The sequence below is a fragment of the Calidris pugnax genome, unplaced genomic scaffold (assembly GCF_001431845.1).
Source record: "Calidris pugnax isolate Ruff unplaced genomic scaffold, ASM143184v1 scaffold273, whole genome shotgun sequence".
In the NCBI taxonomy this organism is placed as follows: Eukaryota; Metazoa; Chordata; class Aves; order Charadriiformes; family Scolopacidae; genus Calidris; species Calidris pugnax.
In genome coordinates, this window is record NW_015094508.1 from 10,609,969 (window position 1) to 10,624,275 (window position 14,307).

Consider the following 14,307-nt stretch of genomic DNA (forward strand, 5'->3'; position numbering starts at 1 on the left):
GCAAGATAGCACAGCTACTGTTGCCTAAGGATGTTTTCTCCAGAAACTGTAAGTGCTTTAGGTATTTCAAGTGCCTCAGCAGGTTAGACAGGTTTCTTTTTTTAAATTGTTTTCTTGCAGATAGGCACCTGAAACCCATGTCTGCAACACTGAGGCTCCTCAGCCCTAGTTTGCGTCTGGTTTGGGTGTCTGTGTTCAATGGATTGATCAGCTCATGTTTAGATTTAGCTTGGAATTCTGCTTGCAGTGTGTTTCCCATGCAGTGCTGGCCTGGCATGCTGGCAGCTTGTCTCCCACGGTGGCATTAAAGTGGTGCCTGCTTTGTCCCTTGTGAGGTGGTGAGTGAGTAGAGTGAGTCTGTGTGCTGCAGAAATGGGCAGTAAGTGGGATTCTCTGTATTGTCCATGGCGAGTTTTGCAGCATCAGTGAACCTCTGGGCCTGATCCGTCCCCTCTCTGCACTTGTGTGGCTACATCTGCAGAAGGATGCAGCCCTCCGGGCATCCCCTCCTGCAGATTCATAAAACAATTGCTGCTCTTACCGTTTACACCACCTCATCCAGTTGATGGCTGTGATCAGACTGGGTTCATTGCTCTTCAGAAGGGCAGGGCTAAAAAAGTCTCAGAAATCTTGAGAACTATTGGCACAACGTGCTACTTTACCTATGTGCAGCCTCTTTCAGCATAGCTGATTCTTGCCCTGTCCAGTTATCATGATTCCTGGAACCCATTGTAAAATGTCTCATTGGTTTGGGCATTGTCAAACATCTACTTCTAACTTCATGGTGTGTGGCTGTTTTAAAGACACTATTATATGCCATGGAGGATTTTGTTGAGATCATTTTTCCCAGCAGTTTTCTTGGGGGAATTTGAAACCCATCGTCATGTCTCAGTTATGAAGGATGTTTGAAATCCCATTGAGTGACACTCTGAGGAACCCCTCATTATCTTAAGCAGAAGTCAGGACTAAAGGGGAGCCCCAACATATAGACAGAAATCAGACATGGAGGAAAGCCCACATTTCTCCCAAAAGTGTTGATTCTATCCCACTTAGGCTAACAAAATTTTTTTTCTACTGCCTGAAGAGGGATTGAAATCAGCTCCTAGATGAGAGGTAATACATTTTTATGTTTAGGTTTTCTAAGAGCACTTTTCAAATAACAGCATGGCCATGATTTTAAAGTGTACTCTGTCTTCATGTTGAGCAACATTGCTGAAAACCAAACAGGAGACCTTTCTTCACTGATAATGCCCATGTGGGTAAGTGCACAGAATACAGACTTCTCTGTATATTTAAATTGCAGCCAATTAGTCATGGGGAAGAGGAGGAGACACACTGGATTATACTGGAAAAACTGAAGGAATTTAAACTGATATTTGTGAACAACGCGTAAATTAAATATTTAAATAATTTAAATATTTATCTAGTTCAGTTGTGAGCCTGTCATGGACAGCATCTCACACATATGCAGAATTGGTTTATGGAAAATGCCCTAATATAATCTGACAACATGTCACAGCATATCAGTGGTTTAAAGAATACTCCTTTTTCAGGGAAGCAAATTATCAGGTTCCTGCTCCAGACAAGTGCCTATGCTACTCATGTCAGATAAGTGTCGTAAGGTAAGAGTTACCACTGTTTTTTGCATGGCAACTTAGTGTCTTACATTCCCAGATATCCAAAGCTGAATGAGACTGTACTATATAGCATGGGCCAAACTATTCTCTGAATATATCTCATATACCTCTGCCTTCCTTACCTTACATCGAAAAAAACCTTGCAGGGTTAAAGCATAAGAGAATTTAGCTTTCTGAAATTTCCTATTTTTACCTTATGTCATCTTTGTATGTTACCACCTTTTCAATTGTGAGCAGCTAAAAAGGACAATGTGTCTGGTTTGCCTCCTTAAACGTTGCTAATTCTCTTGGGGGAGAGAGGAAACAGTGCAGTGTGTTAATACAAAGCAACTTAAACCATGCATTTCAATATGGACATGTACAAACACTCAGGAGCGTGATGAATGGTCTGTGGAGATGTGTTAGCCAAGTTCAGTCTTTAATTTGGATATTGGATAATATATCAGCTGCAAAATAAGTGTTGTCCCCTTGAAAAAAGGAATGTTATAAGAGTCAAGAGAAAAGAGATTGTCTTTTCTTTATGGAGGAGGCAAGGGGAGATAAGTAGTCCTCTCTAAACAAACCACAACAATTATATAGCAGGTGAAAGAAGATGATGAGCAGAGCTGGTTAAATGAGATCTTCTTCAGTGGCATAATATTAAAGAAATAACAGAGTTATACATTATTTATTAAGAGAAGCAGAATCCTGCACCCCACAGATCTCTGGAGAGTTGTTGGTAATAAGTACAATATTCTCTCCATAGCGATGTTCTGATTTATTATTAATGGACAATCTCATGAATTAACCATATCTGTAAGTGCAGGCAGCACAACTGCCTTTAGGAAGTTACTTTGTTATTCACAGAGTCAGAGAACCATGATGCTGGAAGGAGTTTGAGAAATTGTCTGCTCTCTCTCTGCCAGAGACACCTTGACATTTTCAAAGGGTCAAGCTTCTCCATCAGTGGCCAAAAAAATAAAGCCTTAAAATGGCGGTGATACACCAGCCGTGATTGATGACAAAGTGTTTTTATTTTCCTCTGCCTTGATTAAATGGCTACAATAACTAAAACATCGGAGAAGTAAGGCAGGTTTGCAAGAAGCACAAGTAGCAAAACCAAAATCTTGTTATCCTTATCATAAACCATGTCCAGGGCATATTGACCTGTCAGCTCTCGTAGGTGCCTCTTAGCGAGAGAAATTAATTGCTTGCTACAGGCTTAACTGCCATGGGGACATTGACTGAAAGATAGTAAAATGCACAAAGTGCTCTTTGCAGCTACAGCATTAGAGGAGAAAGCATGTTCAGAAGAGGTTTTTGGAGCAACCTAATGGTGGGCTTCACATAGGGCAAAATGTTTGCACCCACCAGCTGGCACATCCCTGGCCAGCTGTCTGGTTTGCATGTGGGATGTGCTTGAACTAAAGCCAAATCCTGCACTTCCACAACTAGCAAATCACTTAGAAGCACTGTTTTGCTCTTTCCCAGGTCCCTGTGAGATCTTTGATCTGTGCCGGCATCTGAGGCGAAGCGCCCATGGAACAGATGAGTGGCACCTGAGTGTAGGAGACCCCTGCGGTGCAGGGATGATCAGGCTCCAGCCCACGAGGTTTTCAGCAGTTCCACGTGCCAAGTGTGAAAAGCAGCCACTCCTCTGTCCCGAAGCGGTCCTTCCGAGGGGAGTCTCCAGCGTGCCTGCTGCAGGGTGCTCACTTCTCATGCAGACACGGAGCCAGGGGAGAGCGAGCAGCCTGCAGAAACTCGGTTCCAAAATCGGCTGGGAGCGATTGCTCCAAGCGTTGGCTTGGGCAACTGCCTGCAAAAGAATAAGCCGATTTGAAAAGACATTATTGACTCAGCTGCAGTGCTCAGAAGGTCTTCAGCAGAGACCGGGCGGCATTTAGCCTTAATGTGGTATCCAAAAACAGCTTGCTCCGTTGTTTTCTCTAGGTGTGTCTTTCTCCTTTGTTACCGGGGAAGGACTGGGGGAGCTGAATTTCCACTTGAAATTCATTAGCAGCTCAGCATGGAAATGTGATGATTGCACTTTGCGTGTTATAAGCTGCTCTGTGCCTACCACATTAAGGTAGTAACATCAGCACTGTTGTCAAATGGTACATTTTTGGGGGGAGACCCTGATTCTCCAGCGCTTCCACCAGTTGTTAAATAGTGCAAAACAGGAGTCAGATTCTGATATCTAGATGTTTTGCACACCTCATGTCCAAAGGATGTCAAAAGGCAAGCGGATAGTTTTGTCTGGATTTTAGGGCAGCCGGAAGCAGGCACAAACCTCGTTAGTACTACGAGGGGGAAAGGGCTGTACTGACAAACTGTCTTTCTCTGCATGTGCCTCTGCCACCAGTGGAAGTTCCTGTGTTTGTACAGACACATTACCATTCCTGCACTTGGGAGGAGGAACCAGGTCAGTTGGTAGAGTGTGTGCCCTGGTGCCAGCAATTGCCTCCAGCTCCAAGACTGCCATGTGGTAGGTCCTTGGTTCTGTGATGCAAAGAGCACCCAGTGGGAGCAATAAGGCACCAATGCCTTTTGAAATGGGTCTGGGCTGGGAAGATTAACTTGGGCTCCCATTTTTGACAGCGAGAAGCTTCGCCTGCTGCTGCTGCAGATGCCAAGCTCATCATACCATTTGTGCTCACCCAGGGTCAATTAAGCCTGAGTCCCCCTGAAGAGGGGCATGGACATGGAAGGCATTTTGTCCCCTGCCCAGCCCTGGCACCCAGCCCCTGGGTGAACAGGGCACCCCACAAGCCCTCCACCCCGGGACGCAGAACTAGAGGAGCCTTCCTCCCTCTGGGCTCACAGCCTGTTTGCTGTGGTAGCCTACATGGAAACTAATGATGCTACTCTGAAAAGCCTGTTTTGGGATCAATGTGGTCACAGCTCCCAAAGGGATGTCTTGCAAGGCAGATGTGCCAGGCTGAGCCCATGAGGCAAATGTGTCAGCAGGGGAGAGGCTGCTGCCCTGAGAGAGAGGGAAGAGCTACAAGGTTTTGCTGTAACTGGAGGGGGAGGTTGGAACACAGTCACCTAAATGCTCCAGAGGAGATTGAAAGAGCTTAAAGACACAGCCAGCCCTGAACTGGGGCCAGTCTGAATCCAGGAGTATGTTATATTTAAAATTCACACACTCACATTCACAAAAATTAAATTAAAAAGTCAGTGGCTGTGGAAGTACCGGCTGCTGCAGTATGAGAGCTTTGTGACTAAGCATACAAACAGTAATGGATTACTTCAACTCTGTTTCTGCCTTTCTTAAAAAAATGCCTTTCTTGAAAAATATGATGAAAATAAAATGAAAAGAGTCCTTATTTTCAATGTGGCAAAAGGCTTTCATTTAAAGAACTATTATTCTGTTTTCTCTGTCTCACGCCAATATAACTTTCTTCCTCATGATGACCAAATTAAGGACATATGATGTGCATTATGTTTGATTCATAATTACCCAAAATAATTGTATTGAGAAAGGTGCCATCAATAATTTGATGTTTAGTTTATGCCTACAGTGATCTGTGCTTGAGTATTGTCTATATTCAGTATTTTCAGTTATAATTTTGATGAGGGAATGAAGGGTGCACTTACAAAATTGGCTGAAAAACATTTCCTGGATTTTGGAGGATAGGATAAGAAAAAAGGAAGGTCTTTCTAGACTGAGGAAAAGAACTAAAAATGAGAAAATGATGTTTAATAAAGACAGATGTGATTTACTACAATTAGGAAGAAACGGTCAGTGTCAAATGTGAAGGGCATAGGCAGTGGCCCTGCCACAGGACATCAGGGTTGCAGTGGAGCCAACGGTACAAGGGTGTTGCAAAAATGATAAACATTATGCACTTAAATATTAGCAGGAGCATCATGCGGAAGTCGTAGGAGGTAATTTGCGATATTTGCTTCGGTAAGGCTTCTCAACTGGAGTGAATTTTCAGCACTTGGACTTGGCACTTAAAGTTGTAAACAAAAAGAGGAAGTCCAAAGAAGCTCAGAGATAACAATGAGAGAAAATGCAGCCTGTAAGGAGCTGGATTTACTCTGACTCAAAAAAAGAGGACAGAAAAGGGACATACTGGCTATATTTGGAACAAAAGACAAGAATGAATTGCTTGCCAAATTCAGTAAGAGAGGGATAAGATGTAATTTAGTTAATTAAAGGTCAGCACAGTTAGATATTAAAGGTCAGCACAGTTAGATAGAAGGAAAACTTTTTGAACTGCAGAGGTAGGTAGTATCTGAATAGATTGCTTAGGATCATTGTGGCAACCATGTCTTCCCTTTCTCCATTTCCCCAGCTCTGTACAAATAATGTCTGGGATGCTGCAGTCATGCTTGGTACAGCTCTAAAGCATTGGGATGTAGCTGGAGTCCTTTCCAGCTTTATTTTTCTCACAGTTTATGACAATTGAACTGTTACTGTGCAAAATGTCCACTGCCATGTGATCCAGAACACTTCATCTGTGAAATCTTTTCTTTATAAAGCTTCCTTCCTGCATATATTGCAACCATTTTTTATTTTTTTTTTTAGTAATAACAATGATAATCTATAAGATGAAGATAACACAACACCATTTACTCATCTCCCTTTAAAGTCCATACAAAGGTGAAGTTATTATTGGCCTTATTCAGAATGCAGGAGACAGGAAGGCACAGGAAGGTTATGGGATTGCTGCGTGTTTGTAAAGCACATTGGAAGCAAAAACGGGCACATAAAGCAGGAGATGTGTCTCCCAGGCCTTTCCCTAGCTGCCAGACCACATTATTTATCCAACAAATTATGCTGATGAAGATGGAGTACCCAATTCGCAGCTCTGGCACGGCTTGTTTTCTCTTATAACATGAAGAAACCATATTTCGCTGAATGCTGAGGAAGTCCTGGCTGGTGGAGGTCCAAGGTAAAATCCATTAAACAAATCTCTCACAGAATGCAGGTTAATACGACCTGAGAACTGGGGCCATGATGTTAAAATATAATTACCTATTTTTTTCCTCTAGTGAAAAACATGTTGTTCTGATTGTGAAACTCTCTATGATTTGATTTAGCAAAGTAAGAATACTTGATGTCAACAGAAACTAATATTGTCTAATTAATTAAACCACCTCATGATGCAATATGTAATATAATATGTTTTCTCACAGTATTATGTTTTCACAGAGCTGTCACTCACTCTAAAGGTTACTATCTTTCTTTTCTTTTCAGTACAAAAGCTAACTGCAAAACTTGAAACCTTTCTGGGAAATTGCTTGAATACACAAAGAACATACAAGTCTGTTTTTCCATATTCAGTGCATTCTGAGTTTCAAATAAAGAAGTTTTTGTCAGCTTCTCTCAGTTGGATGTGCAGAACAAGGTCCTCCAGGGTTGTGGTTTATTTTGCAGCTTTCTCACAACCTTTATAATTGCAGATGTACATTAAGATAAAGCGTCAGTTCTTTTGCAAGAGTCTGTACAATTTGTAGATTCCTCTGCTGCTCAGTTTGCTGTTTTATGAAGAATGCTATCTGTTCAAGAGCAAACCAGGTGAATGCCATGGAAACTCTTTCTTTTCAACATGTACTTGCTATCTGATTTTTTTAGAGAGTAGTGTGTAAACTGCAATGTTGCACTTTACAAATGAGTAAGGAGGAAATAGCTTGGTTACCTTGATTAATTATGTTGGTTTGTTCATGTTGGAAAAACATCTGAACACTGAAAAAAATCAGTGTTCATATTGGAAAAACATCTGAAAGTCATACGAAGAGATGAATGCTTCATCACGCTGGATATTCTTCATATATCCAAAAGCTCGGTTTGTGCTCCGGTGATCTTACCATGCCATTTTTCCTTCCTTCCATCTTCTCTTTCTTCCCTTCTTTCTGTATCACTTGCAAGCAGCCTGTGCTTGGCAAAATTAAAAAATAGCCATACGTTACAGTTGAGACTAAGTAATTGCAGAGACTTCAAATAAGAATTTCTTTGGTCTTCTAGTAACAGTTAGGTGCCCAATGCTTCAGGAAAACATGTCTGTAAGAGAAGATGGTAATCCATTACGCTACTGAGCAACTTGTTAGTACCTGCTTTTGCCTGGGACCCTGCCTTCCCAGAAGTGTCGGAGCAGGCAGCGACAGCTAAACCCAAATGCCTTATTTAGGATAAGTGGGCTCCGGAGTGGCCACACAGATGGGTTCACACCTCCTGCTGGTGTCAACCAGATAATAGCAATTTTAACATAAACATGGATCAGTATAATATGGAGGGAAATAGAAGAATAAATATCAACGTAAGTATTTAGACTGATTTGACAACTTTCAGTCTACTTATGGCAGCAGGAGGTGTGCCATGCAGGGATGGGAAACACACACACTGGGGTGTGCAGGGCAGGCATGTGTGTTTGGCAGCCGTGAACATGCCCACAGCACAAGAGCTTCAGTCTTGGGCATAAATGTGTCTAAGAAACAGGTGACACATTTGTGTACTGTTTAAATGTGGTCAAATAGTATTCATAATTTGTCACTCAAATTGTTTGAGTAATAATTTTTCATGTTATAGATCCAGCTCCATAAATTAGTCAAAGAGCATTTGTTTAATAATTTAAATCCCCCCGGTGTTTCAGGGAATTGCTGGTTAAATTATTGATGGTTATGCCTACTATTATTCACTTGGCCTTATTAAAGCACCTGAAGTGTTGTTCTGACTGACTTTGCTCCCCCAGGCATTGTAGCAGTGTGCTGTGCACCACACAACCCTGCTGGGTGCACCTTTCTGGTGGCATTTTCTCCATAACACACACACGGGTGGCCCAGTCGCCAAGTGCACTGACTTAGAAATCCCCTTCCCTGGTTTGTAATGAGTGCCTTAGGAGCAATACTGTTGTTTTCTGTAGTTGTTTATTAAATTTTACATAGGACCTAAATATTAGAAAGAACTAAACGCAATAGAAGTGTGAGCTCACCTGGGGTTTACATGGAGATGAGACATCTAATCACAGGCCGATTAAAAGCGCGAAACTGCCTGCCGCTGCTCAAATCAGCTTGGTTTATTTATTTAGGTGGAGGGAAATGTCCCTGTGCTTTCAACAGGCTCCTGCCTGCATTTATCCAGATGTCTTCCTCCTGCAGGACACCCCGTGGCTTCCGCAGCAGCGCTGCAGCCCCTGCCTCGGGAGAAGCTGGGTTTGCCCGGGGGGTGCCGGGAAGAGGAGAAGGCCTTGGGGCCGGGGCAGGATGCTGTGCCTTGGGGCAGGGTGGCCCCACAGAAGGTGCTGCTAGGTCAGGGCACAGCTGGAGCACGTAGGTGCCAAGGAGCTAGAGGACATCCCAGGTCCAGCCCTGCCTGGGCACACACATCCTGGCAGATGGGCCCCACTGCTGGGGGTGTGGGGGGAGTCTGCTCAGAGGGAGGGTGCAGGGGAGACACCTCAAGGAGATGAGATGGGAGATGGTTTTATCAAAGACACAGGTAGACCAGGCTTCCGTGCTTTCAGCAGAGGGACCAGGCAGGCAGTGGCTTCACCGTGTGTGCCTCCTCTCAGGAACAGTAGCCAGCTGCGTCTGTTTGTGCTGCTGAGCAGCTGCAGAAGGACACGGTCACAGTTTCCACTGCTGTCTGGTCTCTCACAGTTTCTGTAAGCCACCGGGAAGGAACCAGAACAGGAAATATTTTCTTGAGTGCAAGGTGCATTTTAGCAGCAGAACTGAAACCACCGATGTCAAGTCTGAAAAACAGATGGCTGATAAAAGTAAAATATAGTTCATTCAGGAAGCACATAAATTGATGCAGCATGTTAATATTTCAGTGGCTTGGGCAGCTGCACTATTTCTGATGCAGTCAGACCACCCCTTTCCTCCGGAGCACAAGCTAAACTATAGCTCATGTGAGCCCTGAGAGGGTCGGGTTGTTCCCCTCAGCATCTTCATCTGTAATCTCTAAGGTACCTTGGGAGGCTGGGTCTGGAGAGCATCAGTAAAGGAAGAACTGAATATTGTAAAGAAAACTGGTTTTGACTTCCTTGGCCTGATCCTGATCACGTCACTCATGTGAATGGTTGCATTAAAATCAGAGAGATGTCAGGGAAAGAGTGGCCCCAGGGATCCCCGGGGCGAAATACCCTCTTGAGCTTCTCACTGAGGTGCAGGGGGTGTCTCAGCCATTCTGGGCAAACCGGCCACATGGGGTGGGTAGCCTGGGGGGAGCTGCAAACCACTGCCAAGCCCAGGCACCCTAAGAGGCATCATCCAGCCTTACTGGCAGGCTCACAGCATGGAAGAAATGAATCTCGTCTCAAAGTCAACCCTGAAGCTGCCATCATCACAGAGTACCCACCTAAGCTGTGACTCCTTCTTCTCTAAGCTTTTCCACTGAGACTCGCTTTTCAGATTTTTCCAGCAAAAAACTTGACCAATTTTTGACAAAGCAGTTCTTTAAAAAGTGGCTTGTTTTTCAGCTGGAGGAAATTTTCTCTTAAGGGAAATATTACTTCCCCATTTGTTCTGCTAAGCAGCCGAGATGTGCAGAGCACAGCAGAGATCTGCAGGGCAGGAGCGCGGTCAGCAGCTTCCTGCAGCAAAGTCAAAGCACCAATAGTTCAAATGTGGGAACTAGGCCAGGAAGCCAAAAGCATATTCCCATGTCTGTGTGAAAAATCCTCATATCACGTAACAGGACCCATTAAAAACCATCAACAGGGAATCACAAATTTGATGTGGCTTCTGTAATTAGAAGTTGCATGGGTATAAAATGTCTCAGATTTAAAGGAAGAGTAATAATCCAAATTCCTGCAAGTAGCTTCAAGTACAGGGATCTTTATATAACCAGCAGTAGGAATGGGACTTCCTTGGCCTGATCCTGATCACGTCACTCATGTGAATGGTTGCATTAAAATCAGAGAGATGTCAGGGAAAGAGTGGCCCCAGGGATCCCCGGGGCGAAATACCCTCTTGAGCTTCTCACTGAGGTGCAGGGGGTGTCTCAGCCATTCTGGGCAAACCGGCCACATGGGGTGGGTAGCCTGGGGGGAGCTGCAAACCACTGCCAAGCCCAGGCACCCTAAGAGGCATCATCCAGCCTTACTGGCAGGCTCACAGCATGGAAGAAATGAATCTCGTCTCAAAGTCAACCCTGAAGCTGCCATCATCACAGAGTACCCACCTAAGCTGTGACTCCTTCTTCTCTAAGCTTTTCCACTGAGACTCGCTTTTCAGATTTTTCCAGCAAAAAACTTGACCAATTTTTGACAAAGCAGTTCTTTAAAAAGTGGCTTGTTTTTCAGCTGGAGGAAATTTTCTCTTAAGGGAAATATTACTTCCCCATTTGTTCTGCTAAGCAGCCGAGATGTGCAGAGCACAGCAGAGATCTGCAGGGCAGGAGCGCGGTCAGCAGCTTCCTGCAGCAAAGTCAAAGCACCAATAGTTCAAATGTGGGAACTAGGCCAGGAAGCCAAAAGCATATTCCCATGTCTGTGTGAAAAATCCTCATATCACGTAACAGGACCCATTAAAAACCATCAACAGGGAATCACAAATTTGATGTGGCTTCTGTAATTAGAAGTTGCATGGGTATAAAATGTCTCAGATTTAAAGGAAGAGTAATAATCCAAATTCCTGCAAGTAGCTTCAAGTCCAAATTCCTCAGCAATCTCTGAGCAGTTGCAGCCTGCTTTGAACATGCCTCGCTCAGGATGATGAAACCAAGGAGGCTTACAGCAAATTTGACTCAAAAAAAAAAAAAAAAAAAAAGTACTTCTTTTCTTCAGAACAGTAGATGTGAGCAAACACTACTCTTGTTTGGATCTGCTTGTAGACACGAGGCTTCCCAAAGCCGGGGAGGAAGGCGGCCGGGCTGGGTTCTGCTGCCGAGAAATGCCCTGCAGGGTCTGCACCCAGACTTGGCTCCCGGGTGCGAGCAGTGCAAAGGGGCAGGGGGGCTGCCCCTCGGGGCTGCCCCTCTCCACAGGGCTCCAGCCACCCACCCTCCCTCCCCGGCCTGCTTCTCGGGGCTTGTTTGGTTTGGTTTTGCTAAGCACTGCTGCTTTCGGTTCCTCTACAATAGCGGAGCTTGTGTACAGAAAGGTCAACCTCAGGTCAAGCCAGGATCTTTTATCTTTTTTTTTTTTTTTTTTTTTTTTTCCCAAAACCGGTATGCAGACAAGCCTTATCCCGTAGAGATAAAGCGAATTTAGGCGTTTCGAAAAAGATCCTGGAAAATGTTAGAAATAATTGCAGGACCATAGCTTTTGGATCGCTTCTTTTTGTGTAAGCATCATTAATGTGTTGTAAATGCAGACTAAATGCCCAGCGTCCCTGAAAAGAACACAATAACACACCACATCTGGATCAGAGTGGGTTTATAAAAAGCATTATTAAAATGAGCTGACAGGATTAACCACTGTAACTGAAGAAAATAAAATCCACATTTTCCCACTGAATGTGAGCTGCACTTTTACCATATAGGGCAGTATGAATCTCTCTTTTCAGTTGCTAGCAAGAATCGATCCAAACATTTTTTTTCCTGATTTTAACTTCAAGGCTAATCAGTGTAATCATCTTCTGTGACGACCCAGAGAGCTCTGTGGTGGTGATGGCTGTTGTTTTGCTGAACTGCTTCCCTGAGAAATAGATTTTGGCCAGAGGCAATGTCATGTGTTGTGCCCCCTCCTGTGTCTCATTGTTGTGTATCTAAATTCTGTGCCCAAGGGCAACCTCTCTCTCCCTGGGTATCTGGGTATTTCTGTGTGTCTTTCATGCTGGGCAAGAGGTACTAAACAATTCTGACTTTGCGGCGGCTGTGCCCTGATTAGGCAGCTAGAAGGGGGGTAGCAATGGCGTGGGGGATTTGTTTCAGCTGCCTGCATGCTCATCAGGGAGCTCTCTTGGTCAGTCTGCTCGAGCGTGTGAGGGAAACCTCTGTAGCCTCCATCCCGTTGTGCTGGGCACCATGCAAGCACACGGCCAGAAAGGGTGCTTGTCCTGGGGATCTTTGGTTCTGCAGAGGAGAAGCCAGACAGGAGCTGAAGCGTGCTCAGATAGGTGCTAATTTAAGTGAATTTACCTCAAAGGGTGAGTCTCAGAATGGCAGCCCAGAATGGCCTTGGGTTTGCTGGCCATGTTAGGCTGCTGTAAGGCCACTGCCGTTGGAGGGTGGGGTTAAGACAGAGACCCCAGAATAAGACAGAAACACTGCTTCCAGCAGGGCACCTAGTTTGATGTTCAGTTTACTATTCCTAAGCTCATCAGCCAAGAGAAGGGACACACAAGAGGTGAGTTGTGACACTAGCCCAAGCCCACAAGTCCTGTGGGCAAGGGACAGACAAGAGGTGAGTTGTGACACTAGCCCAAGCCCACAAGCCCCGTGGGCAAGGGACACACAAGAGGTGAGTTGTGACACTAGCCCAAGCCCACAAGCCCTGTGGGCAAGGGACACACAAGAGGTGAGTTGTGACACTAGCCCAAGCCCACAAGCCCTGTGGGCAAGGGACACACAAGAGGTGAGTTGTGACACTAGCCCAAGCCCACAAGCCCCTCTCCAGGCTCTCCCCGGAACCCTGGTCCCACTGGCTCAGTGAGACCTTCATCTCCTGATGGGGTTTGGTGCAGGTGGGGGAAATCTTGTGGGAAGCCTCACTGGCAGCACAGCTTGCAGGTGGCAAAGCAACCACACTGCAGCTCAGGTGGCAAACCAAAGGGACACTCTCTCAGCTGCAGGAGGTGTTGTTGTGGTGCTCCAGGAAAAGAGCCACCAGAGAACATGCAAGGGCTCTTGTTTCAGAAGCAGAAAAAAAGGTTTTTTTTTTCCCAGCATCAATTTTTCCCAATTACCATTGGTTAAAAAGTGCCCTGGCTTGCTGAACTTAAACTTCTGTGGAAGATACCTTTTGCTGTGAGAGCTGGAAGCAGTTTGCCCTGAAAGCCAGTGAACTGGAGTGATGAGAGTCCATTGTGGACTTCCATGGGCGTGGAGCTGAGCCTTATGGCCACAGCCCATCCGTGTGTTTTGTTTTCACTTGCCCAAAACCTAGGGGTAGTACAACCAGCTCTGGGGCTGCCCATTGAATGCAAAGGCCTTTTGAGGGCCGTAAAGGACCCCAGATATGACAGGATCAGGCCCTACAGCTGCAATAACAGGTGACCAAGTATAAAGCTAAAGGAGGTGAGAGAGCAAAGGGGACTCTACAAGCATGAATCCAACAGCTGTGGAATTTCAGTGAAGGTAGAGACAGAGGGAAGGTGGCTTCCTGGCCATGACAACTGAGTAACTTCTCCTGCAGCTGGACTCGTGGGGGACAAAGCACCCATGTCTCATCTTCTTTTGCTGAAGATGGCAGCGAAACATCCCTTGCTGCCCAGACAAAAGTGCAACTCAAGTGTCAGATCAGACTTACCTGCTGGGGAGAGTCAAGGAGATACTGTTGGAGAAAGGAGGTAAGGGCTGATCACGAACATCATACACCCACCCCAGCTGTGCAGTCTCCCAGGCCAGCCCCACCACAGTGGACAAGTTCTGAGTAGAGGGCAGGTCCAGCTGTCCCCAGGCAGAGTCTGGCAGGCCCTGACATTTAGCTGCAAGGTAGAGAAGGCAGGTCCCTCACTACCAGGCAGGACAGGGCACCTTTCTCCCCTACCCACGACCCGCCTCAGCCCCACAATCTGGAGGGTTTTCTGGGGAAAAAAATGGCAGAAAAATTACATTTACACCCACCCACCC